The 24,980-nt window shown below is 43.6% G+C and overlaps 1 long non-coding RNA gene and 3 other non-coding genes across 4 annotated transcripts in view; 1 reads left to right on the top strand and 3 right to left on the bottom strand.

Moving 5' to 3' along the window:
• LOC148682208 (uncharacterized) overlaps positions 1 to 19,251 on the top strand; it is a 286,875-nt gene extending 267,624 nt beyond the window's left edge. The window contains exons 3-4 of the long non-coding RNA XR_015942990.1: positions 495 to 12,205; positions 18,245 to 19,251. This is a non-coding gene — a long non-coding RNA (uncharacterized LOC148682208). The remainder of the gene's footprint in view (positions 1 to 494; positions 12,206 to 18,244) is intronic.
• A 1,145-nt stretch (positions 19,252 to 20,396) lies between these two features.
• Positions 20,397 to 20,469, bottom strand: trnav-cac (transfer RNA valine (anticodon CAC)). Its single transcript has one exon. It is a non-coding gene; the product is annotated as a tRNA-Val (tRNA).
• Positions 20,470 to 23,466: 2,997 nt separating this feature from the next.
• On the bottom strand, positions 23,467 to 23,539 carry trnav-cac (transfer RNA valine (anticodon CAC)). The gene has a single exon. It is a non-coding gene; the product is annotated as a tRNA-Val (tRNA).
• Positions 23,540 to 23,643: 104 nt separating this feature from the next.
• Positions 23,644 to 23,716, bottom strand: trnav-aac (transfer RNA valine (anticodon AAC)). Its single transcript has one exon. It is a non-coding gene; the product is annotated as a tRNA-Val (tRNA).
• Between the last annotated feature and the right edge of the window lie 1,264 nt (positions 23,717 to 24,980).

Below are 24,980 nucleotides of genomic sequence, written 5' to 3' on the forward strand. Positions count from 1 at the left end.
GCTCCCCCAGAGCAGTAAAAACAGAGGCGGAGTTTGGTGGGGCGGTGTCTTAGACTCAGTTTTGTCATCATTTCTTCTCTAACAGGCAACAAGTGAGGATCTAAGTCCGGATATTCCGTAAGATCAACTAAATCTTTTTTTTTTTCCTAACTTACTTCGTTTTCTTAACATATACTTACATTTTAAAAACATTTCACTTGCATTACTTAGGCTACAAGCTGTCGTTTTGTTTAAAACTATTCGACTCATTTTTAAAACTTAAAATGTGTTTTCATTACGTTTAAGAATTTATTTATTTATTTTCTTTATTTAATTATTTTTCTTAACTTTTTTGGTTTTTTGTTCATTTAAAGTCACCATGATGGAGGACAGAGTCTGCTTTAGTCAGGCTCTTCAACTTCTTACTATAAATGTCTTTTATAATGGCTGCTATTGTTAGTGTTAATTACACTATTTATACACACGTAGCATGGAAAGCTGAAAAGTAATTAAAGTGTCAGTCTGAAGAGATTATTTATGACAACATAGCCTTCCTTTCCTGCTTGTTTTGTAATTCAATATCATATTAGTTATGTGTGAGAAATAAATAATATACATAAATGAAACCACTGAAGCTCCAATAAAATAAAAATATTTACAATGAGAATGTTTGATCTATGGCAGAACTTAAAAAACACACAAACATCAATAATTAGTCTTTGAATCTCAATGATGGTGACAAACAAAAAAATAAAAATCAAGTAAAAAAAACACTACTGAAATATCACCTCCCAAAAACAACACAAAATAAAGGAAAAGAAAGAGATTGTAAGAACATAAAGCTGCATAATTTATTCATGCTGCAATGCATGCTGGGAGCTTTGTACTATGCTGGCACCCAGCATGCATTGCGGCATGAACTATGCAGCTTTTTTTTTTTTAGCAACCACGGTTGAGGTTCATATCCTGATTCTTGATGCCTGTGTGTCATATGAGCAAGCTAGAGCTTGAATGTTTAGTGCATGACACTTTAATTAATAATTGCATCCTAATTTTTTGTTGAATCTTCTATGAAGAGCAGCAGACTGCCAGAAGTATTGTCCCATGCAGTTTTAGTACAACTATATTTGCATATTTTTATGAATCAACTTATTTAACACTTGAAATTATATCTATAACAATTAAGCACAAACAGTATAGTTTCTCTTGATCTTTCTTGCTATAGCTGATGAGTTTTATAAACACAGCTATAACAGTCAGAGAAACATCAGGATATAAGCGTAAAGCTTCAAGAGCTCAAATAAGCAGCCTCTGATCTCTATGATGGTGAGGTCAAATGAAATATTTTTAATAGAAAATATAAAACTGTTCTTTGTTAAATATTCTTATAGAAATGAAGTCAAACTGTAATCAGTGAAGCTGCTTATACTATTATTTAATGGAGTTGTTTAATCCTCTGTTTTAATTCAGTTGGTTTGGTGTGAGGCTGTGTCTGTAGTTTTATTTCTTCCGTCTATTTCTTATTCCTTCAGTGATTGTGCTTGTTAACAGCAGGTGTCCAACAGCAGGTGTCTGAATTCACTTATTTGTGGTCATTCCCTCTGTCTAGTGAACTAAACTAATTGACTAATTTAAGGGCCAGGTGAATGAGGGTGTGGCGAGATTTCAGACACTCTGATTAGTTTCTCAAATACAAGGGTTTTCTACAAAGGTAGATACATGTTACTCTGTATTACAAGGAGGCAAATCAGCTTCTAACGCCGAGAGGGTTATTTTACCTTTATCTAACTCTAGAATTTTAACACTTTACTCTGAATTACCACAACACTTGAAATTTAACACCAATGAATTTGCTGTGTGCAGTTGGTGAGGACAGACCCTTACTCACTAATGGTCATATTGATATGTTCAGGGAATAGAATCGAATTGGATGATCATTACAATGTACTTCATACTATTCCTACTGTTAGTTATATTTCCAAAGGTTACTTTACATTTAGCAGTGTTCCTAGTTTAAAAAGGTTTGTGGACAAAATCTTAGCTGTTCTCTGGCAATAATACATAGGATTTCAGGCATGACTCTGTCTTACCTTGTGTTACATTGTATTCTGTGACTTTCCATTACATAAAGTGGCACTACTTGCTTGCAGTTCACACATAATTGCTGCAAATGCTCCCCTTGTCCCATACTGTCTTCCTAAAATGTAATGCACAACACTAAGGAAAAATGTACACATAATCGACAACAAAAGGTGGTTGACATTACCTACCTTTTGATGATCACCGTTCAAAGGGAGGTTACATTGCAGGGGAACAATGTAAGCCACAGCTTTGTTCAAACTGCTATTGTTTTTCAAAAAGTTTACAGAATAACCTTCTGGTGGCATAAGAATGTCAATTAGTTGCTTGCTCCTGCAGCAACGCATTATCTTAAAGCCTCCAGAATGTTTGAGTGGAGGGAAGGCATCTTCAATAACTTCTATGAATTTTTGTGCTGTGCAATGCACATCAGAAAACCTAATTTTTTTTTTTGCCAAGTCCACTGGCCTGGAGGCACATACTTTCTTCCACCCTAGGAATTCCTGCTGTGTTTATCTGAGCACAGCAAAAAAAGTTGTGCTCCCATGACTGGGTTGCATTCAGTTTATTTTTGGAGTCTTTTCTGTAGGGCTGAAACAGTTTGCTTAAAGAACCAGCAACTTTATTTGGCCGGTTAGCTGAAAAATTACGCAGGGAGGGGAAGGGTAGCTGAACAGTTGGAGCTAGTGGGAAAGGCAGTCCACTTGTCCCAGCAGTCAGTGTACTTGTCCCAACTGCCAGTCCACCTAGCCCATAAGTCACTCCACCTGTCCCAGCAGCCAGTACACCTGTCCCAGCATTTAGGCCACTTGGGCCAGCAGTCACTGCACTTGGCCCATAAGTCACTCCACCTGTCCCAGCAGCCAGTACACCTGTCCCAGCATTTAGGCCACTTGGGCCAGCAGTCACTGCACTTGGCCCATAAGTCACTCCACCTGTCCCAGCAGCCAGTACACCTGTCCCAGCATTTAGGCCACTTGGCCCAGCAGTCACTCCACTAAGATCATCACCCAGTCCACCCCGTCCAGCAATTGGTCCAGCTGACTGCTGCAAAGACGGTAGGTTTAAAAATGCTGAGGACGTTTCAGCTTGCACTCCTGTTTGGCCCCTAAGAAGCTGGCCCAGCTCCATTATAAGTGCAGTTGCCCTGTTAAAATTGGCATAAAAACTAGGGTTAAAATCAAATTTCAAAGTGAATTGATATGACTGGATGGACATACAGTTAGGGATGGAATAAAATATTGATATGCTGATTTATCAATATATATATATATAAACTGACTTTATCTATCATGTTTGATATCATTTGAAATGTTTCAGTACGACTGGTACAATAGTCTCATTCTCTCAGAAATAGACATAATCAAAACCATAAATATATAACTTCAGGTATCTTTTGAACCACTGTGAAGGGTGTGACTTTCCCACAGGCAGCACTAAATGCAAATGCCTTTTGTTATGCACACACCCCTTTCCTTGAGGGAATTCTTGGATTATTTAAGGTAAGTTTTGAGAAAGGCTCAGGGTGATTCTGCCTAACCAGATCAGCCCATAACATGTAGCTTATGCTCTACGTTATGTAAAACTTGAAGTCAGGTATGCATCTTTACATCTTGGATTTATCTTTGATAATTTGATGTTTTGTATTGATCATTTATGAATTGACTGATTGAATTGGCATTATACATTTACCTGACTAATAAATTGTAATGTTTGACCATATTTTGCTCACTCTGTAATTATTAATTCAAGTAGATTACGCTGTATCCTTGTTTCCGCACGTCTTGCGTCAGGTCAGTAGACGGACTTGAATCCAGTTGAGATGGAGCATTGGGCACACTAATTGTGTTTTAGGGATCCGGCTGACTCTTGATATTGATTCAAGTGTACTTAGGTGGAAAGGGCGTTAACTTCCGTCTAAGTCAACAAGGTGTTGCACGACTAACCTAGATTGGGTACCCGACCTTTGTTTGAAGGTAATATTATTCTAAATTAAGTTCATATGGGAAACCATGGGCTTGGTGAAAACCAAAGTTACTATAGAGTCCAGTAGTCGGGTACATTTATATTAATGCCCTAACCTCTAATTAGAAATGATGATTGTCTTAACTCAAAGGTGTACATCTAAGCGGGACTAACTAAAGTATTTTAGAACGAGCGCGCTGGTAGCTGCCATCTAAAGTATTAGTCAATTACCTCTGTTTAATATTCAAGACTGACCAGATTGTGACCGTGAGGGACGTCTTCGGCCGAGGCGATTTCTCTGAGCGACATGAGCACCCGAATGAACGGATGTGATAGTTACTAGTGAAGACAAAAGGTTCAAACATTTATCTTAATGATATATTGATATAATATTCTTAATGTTTTATGATTGGAGTCAGATAAAATTAAAGATAAATATATTAATATTCTAAACCACCTCATACTAAAATTGGAGTCAGATATGAGTTAAAATTAAGGTAAATCAACATTGTGCACTGGAAAGACCGAACAGGCATTGAACCTTTATCCACCAGTGGACACATTGGGCCAATTGGGTGGACCTTACAACTAAAAACTTCACTAGTATAATATACTGATATGATATAATAAATAATACTGCTAATCATAATAACATTATACTAATGCAAATTGTCATGAATAAACTAAAAAATTCTTCCGAGATGAAGGCATGGAGGCAGTGGTATTTATGTAGAAAAAAATAATGTTTGTAATAATTTATTTCTTTAGTTATTTTACATATGTAAAGATATTTGCTTAGTGCTGTACATCCTGTGTGTATCAAGCAATGTGTAAGCTAGACACACAACTAAGGAGCTTGGCGCTGGACTTCAGACCTGCTTTCAGCTGGTCATTTGTATAAAGTTAGTCTATTTTAGTTCCTAAAAATAGCAAACAATGCACCTTCGTACACCTCTTTACTAGACTGGAGCACCCATGAGTCTATAAATTTGCGCAAATGGATTTGCCATTTAAACAACGTTGCGGAAAACTGTAAAAATGAAGATTATGTTGGTCTGAAAATATAAACAGGTTGGGGCAAACACGTCTTGCGTCTTATTGTGCTGGGTGTATGTTAGGGCCCTTTATGTAATGACGAGTCTTCATTGAGGCCATCTTCCAGCTTAAACCATGGCGAATGAAGTTCTGCACAAGACTTTTGGCCAGCGGAGAAATTAAAATGGTCGTGCCCAACTGAGTCTGGTTCTCTCAAGGTTTTTTTTCTTCACTCCCATCAGGTGAAGTTTTTTTTCCCTCTCCGCTGTCGCCACTGCCTCGCATGGTTCAGGATTGGTAGAGCTACGCATCGATGAATTTGCTCTTCAGTGTTTGAACTCTAAGTAATGATTAAATCACACTGAACTGAGCTAAACTGAACTGAACTGAACTTAAACACTAAAACCTGAACCACACTGTTCCAGTTACTGAACCACACTGTTCCAGTTACTATGACCATTTATGTGAAGCTGCTTTGACACAATCTACATTGTAAAAGCGCTATACAAATAAAGCTGAATTGAATTGAATTGAATTGAATGTTGTGATTATGGGCAGGGCCAAAAAGAATCTGCAGATATTTTTTGCTATTTCTGCAAAGAATTTTGGCAAAAATCTGTGAATTTCTGCAGATTTATTTTGGGAGTATCATAACTAAAACCTTAATATGTTAATAAAAAATAATACATTTTTAACTTTTATTTAATGTTTAAAATGTAAATCCAATTAGATCCACTTCATTGGTAAACGTAACAAGTCTCTCATATAATATCTCTACTAAAAGACTGACTTTCTAAAATATGACTTAACAAACTGCACTGTACATAAATAAGATGAACATTTTCGTATTATTCAATAATATTACTTTAATTATTTTAAAAACTGAATGAATATAGATTTACACACAAATACTTAATTAAATAAACAGAATTAATGATGGGGTAAAAATCTGCGGAATTGTGCGCGCGCATATTTTGTGTGGGCCTATGGGCCTAATGTTAGGTGTAGCATAACAGGAAACTTGTTTATAAATCACAATTCTGACTTTATAACTTGCAGTTGTGACTTTATATCTTAGTGTTGCGCTATATAAAATCACAACTGTGACTTTATAACTGTAAAAAATAAGTTAAGTCAGAATTCATTGTATTTTTTTATTATTCAGTGGCGGGAACGGGCTCCTATACTTCTGCATATTATGACCCAGGGACAAAAATTATTATTCTCATTTGAAAAAGTGATACTAAAAGTGAGACTGTATTTACAGTTTAATTACAAGGTTAAAATCCGTCCTGTGCATGTTATTAACTAACACGAGTCAACTTTTTTCCCCCGAATTTTGTTAGTTTGCAAACTTTCAAGTGGCACAATATTCAACCATATTTTAAAATTGAGACAACACATCCCAATTAATTGGACAAATAAGAAAGCATACCTTAAGTGCTGATCCGAAGACATCTTCCAAATGATAAATCCCGCTAAGAGTCGAAATTGCAGTCTGTCAAAAACCGCAAATTTTGTAGTGCAACTTTATTTAAACCATAACGACAGAGCCGCAATAAGTCAAAATCTGAAAGCCACGCCCAGCGAAAAAAAAACACTTGGTTATGTGGGAAGCTGCCTTGGTGTCATTCCTAAAACATAAAAGCAAAGTATTGAAGGATTCGGATTTCTGCTTTCCAATTCGTCTCATCATGGACCACCGTTTATCCTTTTCATCATCCTGTTTCTCAGTATTTAACTGTGATTTGATTTTAACTAATGAATAAGTTAAAACTGCTTACTGTAAGAATGTTCTGTGTCCTTGTTTCTCTTTTTGCCTGTCTATTTTGACTTTGTTTTCAGGAGACACACAGACCAGGTCATAGGTCATGGAGATCTCTCTCTCTCTCTCTCTCTCTCTCTATCTGTTCCTATGTCTAGAGGTCCAATACAGAGGAGAAGAAGACACCTGTTTTATTGTCCTGATATATTGCCTATAATTTTATAGCTGTTTGATTGATCTGTTTTTGAGTATAATTAATAGTAATGTAATTCCTTTTTGTGTGGAGACAGACTGTGTGTAGCCAAGATATTGCAGCAGACTGTTGATGGAAACAGTCTTGAACCAGCCTGATAACACAGCTGAACGTACAAGAAACACCATTGATCAATCAACAAAATGAAGGTAGGAAGATTTAAAATGATAAGACTAGGGATTGTCTGTGAAGTGGTGGGTAGTAAGGGAATGTTGTTGGTTCTCATTCAGACGTGAATGAAAGTGTGGATTTCTCATTTAGCCGTGAATGAAAGTGTGGATTTCTCATTCAGACGTGAATGAAAGGCACCGGTGGATTGACGGAAATTTGTGGTAGATTTGTGTTGTATCCCTTTGGAAACAAATAACATTATAATAGGGATCCATTAGATAGTAGTGGCCACAAAAGTCAGACAAGATACCTAGAAATATCAGGGTAAGGTTGATTGATCAATGATGCACCAGGAGCAATCCCGAGAAAATTATGACCCTAACTGGATTGGACCGGTCTGGACAGTTTGCACATCTTGGGATGGTTTGCAGATTCATCAAGCAGAAGCCAAGCACTGTTGGTAAGATTGCCCTCTCAATTTCTTCTTGCTTTTGGTGTTGAACTCAGATATAAAAAAAAATAGATGAGAGCAGAATGCAGTAAATGGCTCAGCTAAGCTCTCAGGTTTAAAATGATTTTAGAACTGATTGTAAGAAAAAAAAAAAAAGTATTCCTTTGGCATTTAATTGTCATTGAAAAGCTAAAATCTAAATATTGAGAGGCTAGTAGCAAAAACTAAGCACAAAAACTGGCAGTAACATTATGGGAATAAAGAATAGCTTATGTTTTGTCGTAGAAGATAAGATTCTGTGTGACTGCACTGCTATCTTGGTTTAGCCCTCAACATGACTGGTTTTGGCTGTAAAAGTAACAGACACATGTCTGAATAAAAATATGCCATGTAAGTCTGTGCAAACAAGCAGCTTCATGGTTGGATTTATATATTTTTAATAATATATATGTAACATAAATGGGGGTTTCAAATAATACTTTGATGGATGCAGTTAACCCCTGAAAGATCTAAAACTATTGTTGACTGTAACAGCATTACTTTGAAAATGCATGTCAACTCTGTTTTATATGTTTTAGGACGGGCTTATGTAAAAAGATATTGCAATGAAATTATGTTATTGAAGTTAATGTTATGTTTAATGTATGTTTAAATTTAGTAAACATGCATTTTCATTCTAGACTGCTCAAAACTCTCTTTCTCTCTCATTAGATGTCAGCTAAGAGCTGTTATCTGCCTGTTCCATAACAATTGATAAGCACAGTGCTCAGTTGGAAATCACAATGTAAAGGAAATGTTAGAATGAATACAGAAATTCTACATATCAATTTGTATACACTAATAGAAGTATTAGTAATTAAACATCAAATTTAACAAATAAAAGATTGCAAAATGCTTTTGTTTGTTTTCCCAGTGATGGGTTGCAGCTGGAAGGGCACCAGCTGCATAAAAACGTGCTGGATAGGTTGGCAGTTCATTCCGCTGTGGCGACCCCTGATTAATAAAGGGACTAAGTGAACAGAGAAATAAATGAATGAAAATGCTTTTGTTAAAGCATCTTGAAAAACACTAATATACCCGCTGAGCTATAGAGATAATTAATTTGAACAGTTGTTATTACTGTTTGGAAATTTCTTGTCTTGTCTTCAGCGGTTTATTACTGTTTGTAACTTTTGTCTTATCTTTAGTCTCCACCATCACATACAGGGCCTGGTGGCTATACTGAGGTAGTAGACCCTGACACTGAATGGATCAGGGCGATATCTAAACTCCCTGAATAATCTCAGCTTGATATTCAGTTGATTTAAGTGTTTGATTAACCTGTCTCAATGTTTAAATTCTAGTAGGTAGTCTCAATGGCTTTCATGGTTCTTGACTGCGCTTTCCCAAGTTTGCAGAAAATTCTGAATCAAGGAGGAAGCCTGCACAGGAGCTTGCAGTGTGAGTGGCAGTTGACCGGTGGGCACGAAGGGGGGTTCCCTAAGACGGGTAAGATTTTCCCTTGGCCAAAGCAGAAAACAACCTAAGGCATGAGACCCCTCGTAAACCCCAGGGCATCTACCCGAAAAGGGGGATGTTTAATGTGAAAGATGGTGCTGGACTGGGGTGATGCTCTATCAGCCTAAAGCATCCTTAGAGGGGAACTGTTTGAAGTTACAGTAATCTGCCTCAGTGGCCCCGTCCAGACCTGATCACGAGAATCCTGCCTTTATTGAGGACATGTCTGTCCTTGTGACAAGCATCAACGGACTATGCCAGGGTATGATACCCTGAAGGAGATGATTGGTAAAAAGATAATGGCAATGGGCTTTCAAGAACCATTGGAGACAGTACAGTTTCTTAAAATTTTACCAATATCATTGTGGTTGGCTGCTTTAACAGCACTGGATATTTTATATGTCTGAATTTTAAGAATGCTGAATTCCTGAATGTGAAGCTGAGATGATTTTTAACTGATGTGTCTGATTTTTCATAGTATTTTACTGATGCAGGTCCTTATGCATGATGAAGGACATTTTCAAGATGGTGTTGGCTAAAGATAAAGACTGGCTGTGAGATGGTTTGGATAACACAGCTGAATGGAATTAAGCAGTTAAGATAAAATAATTACAAGAAATTCTCTTAGTCTTTAAACACTTCCAACTGAGTTTTAAGAGATCAAACTTTTGACATTTGGAACGTTGGTGAATTATTAAAGATTCTGAATTGTAATCATTTTAATGTTATAGTCTAAGACTATTGAAAATTTATGTGCATAAAACAGAGAGACAGAGACTGTTTGAGTGAAGCCATGAGTTGTGTTTTGTTTCTATTATCGACTTGCTTAGCAACAATATTAAGAAAACAAAATGCACCAGCTGATTGTCTCAGAAAAGACATTGATTATGAACAGGGAAACTTTGAAACCTGATAAAAGATCATGTAAATCTAGTTGAAACTGGACAGAGAATTTTAAGAATAAGTTTGTGCGAGTTCAACACCTAAAGCAAACTTAGTTATGAGCTGTCACAATATTCATATCTATGGTACAATAATGCTTATTGTCCTGAGGGAATGATTCGTCCCTGTTGTATGAATATTGTCACTAACCTCTGAAATGAGTGTTATATTATTACAGATTGTATAAGCGAAATGCCAGAAATTTGCAGAAGTCTATAATGCTGAGTTAATCTGAGGAAAAGATGATGCAGACCATGAGATGAGCTTTAAATGGATGGGTTATCCTGCTTTGTTTGCAATGGTTAATAATTACCTCTTTTCCTGGTTCAGATTACTCTCTGGAATAATAATAATTTTATTAGCTTATAGCTGTGAAATTAAAGACTGCCATGCATATTAGGTTACAAACACATGTCTACATTTACTGAGAATGCAAAGGTTAATTACAGTTAACTCTTTTCTATCTGAATATTAATGTTAAATTTTTTAGACTTGATGGCATTTAAACAGTGACATTGGCTAAGTCACTAACCACAATAGTCCAGAAAGCATCCTCACTCTAGCATAGGAAAAATAAGCAGATAATTGAGTTGAAGTCATTTGTGTTAAAGGCAAATGCTGCAGTAAAACACTCTCTGTCTATGTGTGTGTGTCCTCAATGGTAGAGGAACATAATTGTTTGGATGTTGTGTAGAACAGAGAGATAAAGTTGAATGAAAGTGTTTGAATCTGATGGTTAAATAGCTGATGTAAGAATTCAGAAAGAAGTATTTATACTGCTGCAGCGAAAATTAACATTTTAATAAACAAAAATGCAGCTTGAACTTTAACAGCATTTTTAAGCAGTCAAGTCAACTCAAGTCAATATTATTATTGTGAATACTGACAAGTTGTACAGAAACTTAGACTTTCTTTGAATGAAAATTTAGTAGTCCATATCCAAGCAAGAGTCTTGATTATATGTGGGAATAGAATTGTTAAATCAGTCTGTTCTTGTTCAGTTGGTAATGCTTTCAAACAGGTTTCACTGTCAAATGACATGTATGAAAGATTTTCAAATAAACAAAAGTTTGAGCAAATAGCTAACCTGTGAGCATTTCTAATTGACCAGACAGTAAGAATCGAGTGAATTTTATACAAGGTGTCTGCTTCTGATAATGTTGAATGGTTTAGTCAGAGTAAAGTAATTGGTACAAATGACAAGTTGAGAAGATAATTATAAGGTTTAGTCTTATTTCTGTTAAAAGATGCTTGAGTTTGACAGACTTATGTTTAATCTTTGTTGAATTAGACTAAAATTGTGTTAAACCCCTAAAATTTGGGAACAAAAGAAATGGATTCATAATCCCTCTTATTGCATGTTAATGAATTGGATTAATAGTTTGTGAAAACCATTACATCTTTCTTGGTCTCTAGGTAACAGGTAATATCTATATCTAGTCTCTTTGAGGTGACTGAGGGTCTGGCTCAATTCATTTAGCCCGGCTTCCAGAGAGTGGATTTGATATTAGTTTGTTAACTGTGATAAAGGTTAAAGGTGATTTTGGCTCATTTATGGCCAGGACAAGGGTGCTTGTACACTTCCTATCAATAATACAGAGGAATGTGTTGCATCACTACAATCACATCATTATTTTAATGAAAAGATATTTTGAGTGGACTTGACTGACATGGAGTTCAGCAAGGTGATGATTAAACATGGTAATGGTGCTGAATTGGACTATTGTGCTGTTGGCATGTTTAATGTGTGTTAATGTAAAAATGTTTCATTATTCTAATTTGAAGTTACAGAACACGCTGATGAATGCTTTAAAACTGGTGAAGGTAAAAATGTTTTTTTGCAGGTCATGAATTTGAATCCTGTGTGGCTTAGGTCGAGTGGATTACCTTTTGTGTCTGATCAGAGGATCTCTGAGCCTTAGAATTGGCCTGTATGTTTGGATTTAGAGTTGGAGCAAGCTGTAGATGCATCAGAGGAAGTATGGATGGAAATTATGAGTTGTTTACTTCTAGTGGACTTTTAGGGCTTGCACATTTGTGTTCACATTCTGGACTTTGGTCCGCTGTTGTTTTTTGTATGTTTTCACTTCAGCTTGCAGGACCCTTAATCCCACAGATGATGAGAAACGTGAACGTTCGAGGTTACTAAAGTAACCCTTCGTTCCCCGAGGAGGGGAACGGAAGCACTATAAGTGGATTTGATCTGTAAAATCCACGCATTGGGAGGTTCGGTTCAGAAGCTACTCGTCTGAAAGAGTATTGAACGGGCCAATTAAGAATGAATTGGCAGCGCAAGCCTGCGCAGGTGAGCGGCATAAGCAATCAACTGAGTATATAAGCTCACCTGGCGCCAGCAGACGCTATCCTTTTTAAGCTGAAGAGACTTTCAACAGCTAAGGGACAGTCATTATGGCGACGGAGTATAGTGCTTCCGTTCCCCTCCTCGGGGAACGAAGGGTTACTTTAGTAACCTCGAACGTTCCCCTTCGGGGGGAACTTCAGCACTATAAGTGGATTTGATCTGTAAAATCCACGCATTGGGAGCCCATTGAAAGCGCCATAATGACTGCACCTTACCAACACCCCCGATGAGGAGATAGTCAAGCAAGCGTGACGCACCCGCATCATGGGGGGCGCGGTCCTCCAACGTGTCCCTGGCCCTAATTTATCCTACTTCAACAGAAGTTTTACGGATTTAGATATATTTTTTGGGAAGTCGTGAGCATCTAGATAATTCTAGGAAAATACGACAGTACGTTGGGAAGCGTGCAATCCCGATAGGGAGGACGCTGCGGAGGCCATCCGTTACCCAAGGGGGGATAGATGGCAGAATTTACATATGGACTAGCCCTAAAAAGGGGGAGTACGCATAGCAAAAGAGTGGTTAGCGGGGAGGGAAGACACGGGTCCGCCCAGGGGGGGGACTTAACCGTGGCGGAATAAGCATATGGGATCACCTAGTGGGGATCACGCATAGCAGGCACCTTTACCCAAAACGCGGGCTGACCAGCGGGCAGACCTACAACGTAGTGGGCCAGCAAGTGACTCCTCCGCTGAGTCAGTGCTGGGGGCCACGGAGGAATCTGCAGGGCTCACCTGACGGGGAACTTTACTGACAGATAAAAAGGCGCACGTATCTCCGTGTTAGGGAAAATGGCGCAGCAAGCGTGTTTCAACACCCTACCGAATTGTTTCCTCAATCACCAAGGGTTACCTAATACCCTTGAGGAAACCGGCTCCACTCGCAGATTGTAAAACCTTGCAAATGTGTTGGGTGTCACCCAGCCCGCAGCTCTACAGAAGTCTGTTAGAGGGGCGCCGCGTGCGCGCGCTCGAGAGGATGCGAAACTCCGAGTGGAGTGCGCACGCGCTCTCGGGGGACGCGGCTTATCTCGGCTCTGATAGTGAAAGAAAGGCATCCACAATCTAGTGGGAACTTATTTCGGTACGGCACTTCCCTGCTGCCGACCGTTATAACAGACGAAGAGCTGCTCAGATGATCTAAACTCTGAGTGCGGTCCGGATAATACGCAAAACGCGAACTGGACAATAAAGCAGGGCTGGGTCTGCCTCCTCCGAGGGCAGCGCTTGCAGGCTCACTACCTCGTATTAAAACGGAGTGGTAGGAACCTTGGGCACATATCGCGGGCGGGGTCTCAGGACGTGAGAGAAGCCAGCCCAATTACAGGCACGAGTCACTGACCGAAAAATGCCTCCGGGTCCCCGACCCTCTAATCGATATCAACGCGACCAGCAGAGCTGTCTTCAGGGACAGAAAGATACTGAGTCGAGGATCGAAGGGATCTGACGCGGCTTGTGTAGCGAGGGCGAGATCCTAAGAGGGCATGAGAGGGGGCGGGATGGATTAATTCGCTTAACGCCCCTGAGGAACCGGATGATGAGGTTATGCGTTCCCACGGTGCTGCCAGCCACCGCGTTATGAGAGCGGAGATGGCAGCCACGTAACCTTGAGTGTGGAGGGCGACAGCCTGCTCTCCAGCTTCTCCGGCGTAAAGAAAGCACAACGCTGATCTGGCAAATTACGGGGGTCTTCTCAGCGAGAGACACACCATTCAGTGAATAGACTCCACGTCAGGGCATAGGCGCGCTCGGGGAGGGGGCTCTAGCCCGAGTGACGGTATTAGCCACCGCAATCGGAGGTTACCTAAGTCTACCTCGCGTCTAAAATCTCTTCAAAGATCGGCGAGGGTGCCAGGTGGTGCCCTGTCCCTGAGAGAGTAGGTGCTCTCTCGAAGGGACTGCCAGGGGAGGGCTATCGCGAGGGAGAGCTCTGACATCCAGGTCCGGTTGAGCCAGAGGGGCGCAACCAGCAACCTGTTCCTCGTCCTCTTCCTGACCTTGCACAGTAACTGCGCGAGCAGGCTCACTGGGGGAAACGCGTATTTGCGCGTGCCCCGAGGCCAGCTGTAAGCCAGTGCATCCGTGCCGAGAGCACTCGGTCAGGGAAAGAACAACTAGCAATGAGCGATCTCGGGGGAAGCAACAGATCGATCTGGGCTTCCCCGAATCGCGCCCATATCAGCTGAACAGACTCGGGGTGGAGTCTCCATTCTCCAGGACGCAAGGCTGCCGTGAGAGCGCATCGGCTGCACGGTTGAGCTTGCCTTAATATGAATGGTGTGCAGCGATTTCAGCCGCGGATGACTCCAGAGGAGCAGACGGCGGGCGAGCTGAGACATGCGGCGAGAGCGCATACCCCCTATACGGCTGATATACGCCACCGCCGCCGTACTGTCCGTCCTGACCAGCACGTGTTGCCGCTCCAGCACCGGAAAAAAAACGGTGGAGAGCGAGGAACACTGCCAACAGCTCCAGGCGATATGCCAATGCAACTGGGTACCTTTCCACAGGTCCGCAGCCGCATGCCCGCAACGCACAGCCCCCCAGCCTGTGTTGGAAGTGTCTGCTGAAACGACAACAAGACTGGACGCCTGTTCTAGAGACACCCAGGCCTGTAGGAACGAGGGGTCGCTCCAAGGGCTGAGGGCGCGGCGACACAGCGCAGTAACAGAGACTCGGTGTGCGCGCGCGTGCCATGCGCGTCTGGGGACTCGATCGTGAAGCCAGTGCTGAAGTGGTCTCATATAGAATAATCCGAGCGGCATGAAGCGGCTGCGGATGCCATATGCCCCAGGAGCCTCTGAAATAGTTTCAGTGGGACCACTATTTTACTGTCGAGCTCTCTCAGACAGTACAGCATCAGCTGAGCGCGCTCTCCGGAGAGGCGCGCTGCCATGGTGACCGAGTCCAGCTCCAGCCCGAGAGAAGAGATCCTCTGCACGGGGGCGAGTTTGCTCTTTTCTTGGTTGACCTGAAACCCCCACAGGTGGAAGTGCCAGAGCACTTTGTCTCTGTGCATAATCAACTGCTCCGAGAGAGGGCAAAAATCAGCCAGTCGTAAAGAAATTGAGTATGCAGATGCCCGCGAGCCGAAGGGGCGCTGAGGCACCCTCCGCGGGCTTGGTGAGGACCCGCGGAGACAGAGAGAGCCCGAAGGGGAGGGCTTTGTATTGCCAAGCTCGACCTTCAAACGCAAACCGCAGAAACTGTCGGTGGCGAGGAAGAGTGGAGACATGGAAATACGCGTCCATCAGGTCTAATGCTGCAGACCAACCCAGAGGACGAACGCACCGGAGGATGCGCTTCTGCGTGAGCATTCTGAACGGCAGCTTGTGCAGGCAGCGGTTCAAAACGCGCAGATCTAGGATTGGCCGTGACCCACCGCTCTTTTTGGGTACGATGAAGTACGGGCTGTAAAACCCACTCTCCATCTCGGCTGGAGGGAGCGGCTCGATTGCATCCTTCGCCAGGAGGACAGCAATCTCCTCTCGCAAGACAGGGGCGGACAGGGGGCTGACCCTGGTGAATACACACCCGTGACTTGGGGGGCCGTTTCGCGAACTGAATCGCATAGCCGAGTCTGATTGTGCGTATGAGCCACCGCGAAGAGCTGGCCCGCGCTAACCAGGCAGGCAGAGCTCTCGCTAATGGACTCATCGCTACAATCGCTGACGTACCAGCAGTGGGGCAGCGCGGAGTGGGTGTGCTGATCCGGGAAGCTTGCGGGTCCCACGGAAAAGCTGGAGGTGAGATATTTGCTCTCACTCCAAACCCGAGCTCCGGAGGGGAGGCTCGAGGGGTGGGAGAAAGGAGACCGTCCTCCCAGCGCTCGTGAGCCACTGGCGAAACGCACCGAATCTGCAAGCTAGAAAGCATAGCGTCCCAGACTGGCAGATTTCGGGCTGTCACATCTGGGGAAGTGAAAAGTGCCCTTTCATAATGTTTTCATGGCAGTAAAAAGTGCCGTAGGAAATGGGGCCCCGCCCTCCAGCGGGGAAAGAGCAAGTTCCCTCTTCTCCAGATGGCCTGTCCCAGGGGCGCTTCGCGGTCCGTTGCCGGACTTAGCGGCGTTCTGGGCAGGGGGGCTGCCTGCTTCCGAGGTGCCCGACGCGCTCGCTTCGCCTGAGGCGTGTGCGGGGGCGGAGCAGCTCTCGTAGGCGGGCGCCTTCGGCGAGGAGCAGGTATGAATGGCACGGCGGGCGGAGCGGGCTACGGACCGCCGATAAGACATCACCCACCAACTGCTCTCTCACCGCCTTGAATTCCTGGGTGAATTCACAGACAGTGTCGCCGAACCTGGCTGGGGATATGGGGAAGTCAAGAAAGCGGACTTTGTCGACTTTGCGCATATCAGCCAGGGGTGGCGCTCCTGGACCACTAATGTGGACATCGTCCTCCCCAACGCACACGCAGCGGACTCAGTAGTCCGAAGAGCTAAGTCGGCGGCGGTGCGAGCCTGGGTTGGACCCACCCTCGTGCAGCTCGGCCAGCGCCTGCGCTTGGTAGCGCTGGTAGGTGGCTATCGCATGCAAGGCGGAAGCAGCCTGGCCCGCAGCTATGTAAGCTCTAGCTCCGAGGGAGGTAGATAACTTACAGGCTTTGGATGGGAGACGAGGCGGACCCCGCCAAGAAGAGGCGCCGCGCGGATTTACCGCCATCGCGCACTCAACCTGAGGAATCGCCACATACCCCCTGGCTGTTTCACCGTCAAGAGTGGTTAGGGTGGAGGAACACGCAGCACGAGCAGAAAAAAGTGCTTTACAAGACCGCGTGAGCCTACTGTGCACCTCCGGGAAGAAGGGAACGCCCCTCTAGTCGGTCCGGCCGCGGAGCTTGGGGATAACCCATCTCCAACCCACGGCCGAAGCAGCCCGGGAAAGCACGGCTAACATGTCCGTTTCAGGATCCGTAGTGACAGCGCTCACCAGCCCGAAGGGGGCGAGCGGGTCTGGATCATCATCGGACAATGAAAGCCCACCCTCCGATGCCGCGGTGGACATCTGGTCTCCGGTGTCATCGGGCGTAAGGGCTACCATCTGTTAGACGGATCGCTTCCCCCGCCCGAAGCTTGGATGGAGCGCTTAGAGGAGCGGGAGGTCCGCGGGCCCGTGGGCGACGGATTATCTCTCGCTGAAACCCTCAGATCTGCCCGAGTGCCCGCTGCAGAGCAGGGGACAACTGGGGTGGTTCACCCTTTTGCAAAGGCTAACCGCGATCTTGCGCAACAGTCATGGCATCGCAATGACGACATGAACTGCCCGCGAGCAGCGCATTAACATGCTGGACCCCCAGACATGTAACGCAGTGCCCGCGCCCATCATCCGAGGACAGGAAACCACCGCATCCAGAAACGCACAGTCGGAGCGCCGTCCTGATAAGGACGTGCTGCACGACTGTGTTGCTCTTTCTGTGAAGTTTGCAACTTTATACGCACCGCTCTGGAGGACCGGACCCAAAGAACGCCAGGCCAGGGAGAAACCCAGCTCGACCGTCTGCCACTGCGTGTACACACTCTGGACCGGGAGAATGCCCTCGTTCGCTCAGAATCGCTGGTCACAGCAGGAGGAACCCTCATCGACTCGATCAGAAAGTCTCTGAAGCGAAAAGGATAGCGTCTGCTGGCGCCAGGTGAGCTTATATACTCAGTTGATTGCTTATGCCGCTCACCTGCGCAGGCTTGCGCTGCCAATTCATTCTTAATTGGCCCGTTCAATACTCTTTCAGACGAGTAGCTTCTGAACCGAACCTCCCAATGCGTGGATTTTACAGATCAAATCCACTTATAGTGCTGAAGTTCCCCCCGAAGGGGAACTCCTTTTGTGGGTGGAGAGTGGAAGAGCCCTAAGCTTGGGGACTGGAATTTTTAGGTTTCAGCTTGTCCAAGAAGGGGTTTAGAAAACTCTGCGAACTTATAAAGGGAGCATGAGTCATCACTTTCACTCTCCTTAGTGACCTCACTGGTTGACCGGAAGCGGAGTTTGGACTCCATTCTGGTCAAAAGGGGTGACTGAAGGATTCGGATTTCTGCTTTCCAATCCGTCTCATCATGGACCACCATTTATCCTTTTCATCATCCTGTTTCTCAGTATTTAACTGTGAATCGATTTTAATTAATAAGTTAACACATTGCTTAATATAAGAATGTTCAGTGCATTTGCCTGTCTCTTTATACCTATTTTCAGAAGCCACCAGTCTAGGTCAGAGGTCACGGAGACCTTGAGAGGAACTGAGGGCTGAGGACTGGAAGCAACTGTTTCTATTGTTATTTCTACGAGTTAATATTGTCTAAAAAGTCTAAAGTGATTTTGCTATTTTTTACGGTTAATTCTTTTAAAGTGATTCTACTTTTTATTCAAGATAGACTTTGTGTGGTAAGGAATTATAACTGTCTGAATGTAGCTTATACCGGTTTTTAACCAGTTTTGATAAAGACGGCTAAAAATACACTCAGCCTTGGATAAGAAACAGATTATACTTTATGTGTGTGTGTTCTATTTGATTGTTGATCCATTTCACAGGTCTGGAGTCAGCTCTAATCAGTCTAAAGGATGTCTGACGTTCATGTTTAGATATTGTTCAGAATTGTACGCACGAACCTCACGTGGAAATGTTCCTAGTCTATCTGTGTTTTAACCAAATTATGTTAGAACACCTATATGTATGACGCAGTTAATGACGTTATGTGAGAGTATAATTGTTATTGATTGGTGATTGTAAGCAGAGCGGCAAAGCTGGCTTCTGCGGATGAAACTGCAAACTATCTTCAGTAAACTTGATTTATTTATTTAAATCTCTGACTCCGGCTCTTCTTCATCTACCTGACTGGTTATTCTTTGGGTTAAACTGTAAACTATCCCTACAGTTTGAATCCCACTTCTGACAAATCGAGCCTGCGGCAGTGCGCTCAGGCTGAAGTCTTTAACTCTCTGCCCCCATGTCCAAATGATACAGTAACACTGACAAAGTGCCGCATCACGCGGGCTTTAATGCAAGTGCACTGAAAGGGGATCAAAAGAATTGTCCTGGGATGGCGTTGCTTTTTAAGGTTTGCAGGGCATTTTTTTCGTCAAATCCTCGTACAACGTCAAGTCATGACATTTGACAGTTCCATGTCCTTGTATCGTGGATCATCCAGTGAGCAGAGAGCCAATTGAGAATGTGCGTAAAAGCAAATCTGAATGTTTCCGCCCAGTTTCTAACAGGAGACCCTCCGCTTGTAAAGCCATCGTGATAACCACAGGAGCCTCCGGTTAGGGTGAGAGCACTGTCTTGTGGTGCCAGCGCAGAGAGACGGAAAGTCACTTTCCACAATGTTTTCATTCAATGTCCTACGCTGGTGGAATCACCTTCCCATTCCCACTCGGATTACGGATACACTGGTGTCCTTCAAACGACAGCTAACACCCATCTCTTCAGAGTACACCCGAACCCCGGTGAATATCCCTCTCTCTAGAGTAAACGAAACTCCTACTCCAGCACTAAATTCTCTGAGCACAAACAAATTACTTGGAATAAATAGCCCTTTTTCGTATGCATTGCCTCGTCTTGTTGAATACCTCCACTATTGTATGTCGCTTTGGACAAAAGTGTCCGCTAATTGTATGCTTCCGCCCAGTTTCGAACAGGAGACCTTTAGCGTGTAATGCAAACATGATAAACACTACACTACGGAAACCAATAGGCCAGTGCTGCTTCAAGTATTTATAGTCTTTTTTTATAGAGCTGTCTTGTACGGTCTGCACTGTGAAGGGCCAGCAAGCGCACTGGCCACCTGCTCTTGCACAACACAAAGCTAAAAGAAATCAGATTCTACGCAAGTTTGCGACACCGCGAGGGGAGGTAAACACTGAGTTGAATTCAAACTTCTAGCCTCACACCGCTCTGCAGAAAGAATGTTTTCAGTGAACGTCAGTACTCAACAGAAGCCTGATTTGACAATTGTCATAAAAGCCAGAGGTTGTTTCCGCCCAGTTTCGAACTGGGGACCTTTCGCGTGTGAGGCGAACGTGATAACCACTACACTACGGAAACCTTCAGGCAAATCAAGCAGATAACCCTTTTTGATTGGGTGCCTGTCGACGATCATTGCTGGTGTGGCAGTGGATGCTATTATTTTCTCGCCAAAAGAAGAGCACTGTTTCTGCTCGGTTTCGAACCGAGAACCTTTCGTGAGTTAGGCGAACGTGATGACCACTACACTACAGAAACCCCACAAGTGCTTTCACCAGCGAAGTTAGGCGTCCAAGGATAAAACAAGGCGTACGCGTTGGTCAATCGAGCGGACAAAGCCAACTCAGCGTGACAAGCTCCCTGCAGGTATTAGGGCCAATTTACAATCCGGGCCCGACACAGCTGTACAGGTCCTTGCGAAATGTCCCCTTTCGACACATTTGAAGCACCTGAATTCTGGGCGTTCCTTCATCACATTTTCTGAGCTCATGCATAGTCGACAGGTTTTTACCTGATTGGTGTGCATGACTCTAAATTGCTGTGGCCCTTCCGCCGTCTCGATTTTGGTACTGTATGGTAAGGAGACCATCTTTTCCGGAAATCTGTTTTTTACAAACCTTGTTCCATCTTCTATGTTTGTGCCAGGATACAATCTTCTTTTAATTTTAGATATGGGGAAAACTCCCCATCTCTCTAGAGTGCTTAAAATTTCTTCATCTGCTAGGTAAACAGGCAGATGCTTAAACGAAACAACATAGTCTCTGTTTTGTAACCTCCGTACTTCAGATTTCACTCCTTTAATTGTCAATCCATTGTCTATTAAAATTTCGGTGTCATTTTCAGTCTCCATTGTTACTTCATACTCCCTTTGTTTGTTTGGGTCTCACCGCCAGAATTCTTCCTTCTCCAATCAGCTCCGTGACTACTTTGGTTATATCAAATCTTCTTGCATCTTTTACATTTTCTACTACTACAGTTACTGTTGCTTCCTTTGTGCATACTCAATTCAATTCAATTCAGCTTTATTTGTATAGCGCTTTTACAATGTAGATTGTGTCAAAGCAGCTTCACATAAATGGTCATAGTAACTGGAACAGTGTGGTTCAGTAACTGGAACAGTGTGGTTCAGGTTTTAGTGTTTAAGTTCAGTTCAGTTCAGTTTAGCTCAGTTCAGTGTGATTTAATCATTACTGAGAGTTCAAACACTGAAGAGCCAATTCATCGATGCGTAGCTCTACCAATCCTGAACCATGCGAGGCAGTGGCCACAGGGGAGAGGGAAAAAAAACTTCACCTGATGGGAGTGAAGAAAAAAAACCTTGAGAGAACCAGACTCTTCTTTGTACCTCTTGCTTATCCTTACCTTTCTCACCTCTTCGTTGGCCGGGCTCTTCATTTTATTTATCTCTTTGTCTGTTGTCAAGTCCATTTTCTTTATCTCTTCGTCTATTATCCAGCCCATTTTCTTTATCCTTTTTTGCAAGTCCCTCCATTTCCATGTCATTGCCGGGGAATCTGTCCATGATTAAAAATAAAACACACTACATAACCACCCTTCAGTCAGCAAAATGCTGCTATTAGGTGGTTTTTAAAGACAAAAAGAAAACAAACAAACAAAAACACTCAAGGTCAATAAACAAAAAGGTAGACAAACAAAATGGGGAGAGCCTTTCTCTCCTTACTGCTGCCAACTCACTTCCTGTTTGCTCTATAGCCCCCTCAGGGTGGTGTGGCCGTAAGCAATGACAGCTGTCAAGTGTTGGCTATTGAAACTAGGCGCAGCCCCAGGAGGCGAGCACAGCTTAGCTGCCTGCTGCGCCAATGAGCTGGACAGCCGGAGCTGGGCAAGCTGTAAAACACCAGATTCCATGACACGGTACTGCGGTGTGGGTCCCAGGAGACAGCTCCTGCCAAGTTTGCATGTCAGGATGGCCGAGCGGTATAAGGCGCTGCGTTCAGGTCGCAGTCTCCCCTGGAGGCGTGGGTTTGAATCCCACTTCTGACAAACCGAGCCTGCGGCAGTGCCCTTAGGCTGAAGTCTTTAACTCTCTGCCCCCATGTCCGAATGCTACAGTAACACTGACAAAGTGCCGCATCACGCGGGCTTTAATGCAAGTGCCCTGAAAGGGAATCAAAAGAATTGTCCTGGGATGGCGTTGCTTTTTAAGGTTTGCAGGGCATTTTTTTCGTCAAATCCTCGTACAACGTCAAGTCATGACATTTGACAGATCCATGCCCTTGTATCGTGGATCATCCAGTGAGCAGAGAGCCAATTGAGAATGTGCGTAAAAGCAAATCTGAATGTTTCCGCCCAGTTGCTAACAGGAGACCCTCCGCTAGTAAAGCCATCGTGATAACCACAGGAGCCTCCGGTTAGGGTGAGAGCACTGTCTTGTGGTTTCAGCGCAGAGAGACGGAAAGTCACTTTCCACAATGTTTTCATTCAATGTTCTACGCTGGTGGAATCACCTTCCCATTCCCACTCGGATTACGGATACACTGGTGTCCTTCAAACGACAGCTGACACCCATCTCTTCAGAGTACACCCGAACCCCGGTGAATATCGCTCTCTCTAAAGAAAACGACACTCCTACTCCAGCACTAAATTCTCTGAGCACAAACAAATTACTTGGAATAAATAGCCCTTTTTCGTATGCATTGCCTCGTCTTGTTGAATACCTCCACTATTGTATGTCGCTTTGGACAAAAGTGTCCGCTAATTGTATGCTTCCGCCCAGTTTCGAACAGGAGACCTTTAGCGTGTAATGCAAACATGATAAACACTACACTACGGAAACCAATAGGCCAGTGCTGCTTCAAGTATTTAGTCTTTTTTTATAGAGCTGTCTTGTACGGTCTGCACCGTGAAGGGCCAGCAAACGCACTGGCCACCTGCTCTTGCACAACACAAAGCTAAAAGAAATCAGATTCTACGCAAGTTTGCGACACCGCGAGGGGCGGTAAACACTGAGTTGAATTCAAACTTCTAGCCTCACACCGCTCTGCAGAAAGAATGTTTTCAGTGAACGTCAGTACTCAACAGAAGCCTGATTTGACAATTGTCATAGAAGCCAGAGGTTGTTTCCGCCCAGTTTCGAACTGGGGACCTTTCGCGTGTGAGGCAAACGTGATAACCACTACACTACGGAAACCTTCAGGCAAATCGAGCTGATAACCCTTTTCGATTGGGTGCCTGTCGACGATCATTGCTGGTGCGGCAGTGGATGCTATTATTTTCTCGCCAAAAGAAGAGCACTGTTTCTGCTCGGTTTCGAACCGAGGACCTTTCGCGTGTTAGGCGAACGTGATGACCACTACACTACAGAAACCCCACAAGCGCTTTCACCAGCGAAGTTAGGCCTGCAAGGATAAAACAAGGCGTACGCGTTGGTCAATCGAGCGGACAAAGCCAACTCAGCGTGACAAGCTCCCTGCAGGTATTAGGGCCAATTTACAATCCGGGCCCGACACAGCTGTACAGGTCCTTGCGAAATGTCCCCTTTCGTCACATTTGAAGCACCTGAATTCTGGGCGTTCCTTCATCACATTTTCTGAGCTCATGCATAGTCGACAGGTTTTTACCTGATTGGTGTGCATGACTCTAAAGTGCTGTGGCGCTTCCGCCGTCTCGATTTTGGTACTGTATGGTAAGGAAACCATCTCTTCCGGAAATCTGTTTTTTACAAACCTTGTTCCATCTTCTATGTTTGTGCCAGGATACAATCTTCTTTTAATTTTAGATATGGGGAAAACTCCCCATCTCTCTAGCTTGCTTAAAATTTCTTCATTTGCTAGGTAAACAGGCAGATGCTTGAACGAAACAACATAGTCTCTGTTTTGTAACCTCCGTACTTCAGATTTCACTCCTTTAATTGTCAATCCATTGTCTATTAAAATTTCGGTGTCATCTTCAGTCTCCATTGTTACTTCAGGTTTTTACCTGATTGGTGTGCATGACTCTAAAGTGCTGTGGCCCTTCCGCCGTCTTGATCACATGTTTTTGGATTTGTCAGGGAAACCAGAGCACCCAGAGGAAACCCACACGAACATGGGGAGAACATGCAAACTCCACACAGTAACACCAACTGACCCAGCTTAGGCTCGAACTAGTGACCTTCTTGCTGTCAGGCGAACATGCTACCCACTGCACCACCATGCAGCCACCATACACATTTTTTCCTAAAATGTATATATATTTTAAGTCTTAGCTCTGCAATTTAACTATTTTTGTGGCAAATATTTTTTCATTATCTTTCAAACAGTAGGCTGAAAAAAAAACTAATTTTAGAATAACAATTAAATTGCCGGCAATGTGGTGGCGCTGAGGGTAGAACGTTCGCCTCACAGTAAGAAAGTCGTTGGTTCGAGCCTCAGCTAGGTCAGGTGGCATTTCTGTGTGGAGTTTGCATGTTCTCCCTGTGTTTGTGTGGGTGTCCTCTGGGTGCTCTGGTTTCCTCCACAAATCCAAAGACATGTGGTACAGGTAAATTGAGTAGGCTCAAATATATATATGTGTGTGTGTTTGGATGTTTCCCAGTGATGCATTGCAGCTGAAAGGGCATCTGTTGTGTAAAACATGGATGGTGCTGGATA

The sequence above is a fragment of the Danio rerio genome, chromosome 4 (assembly GCF_052040795.2).
Source record: "Danio rerio strain M-AB ecotype USA chromosome 4, GRCz13ab, whole genome shotgun sequence".
NCBI classification, from domain to species: Eukaryota; Metazoa; Chordata; class Actinopteri; order Cypriniformes; family Danionidae; genus Danio; species Danio rerio.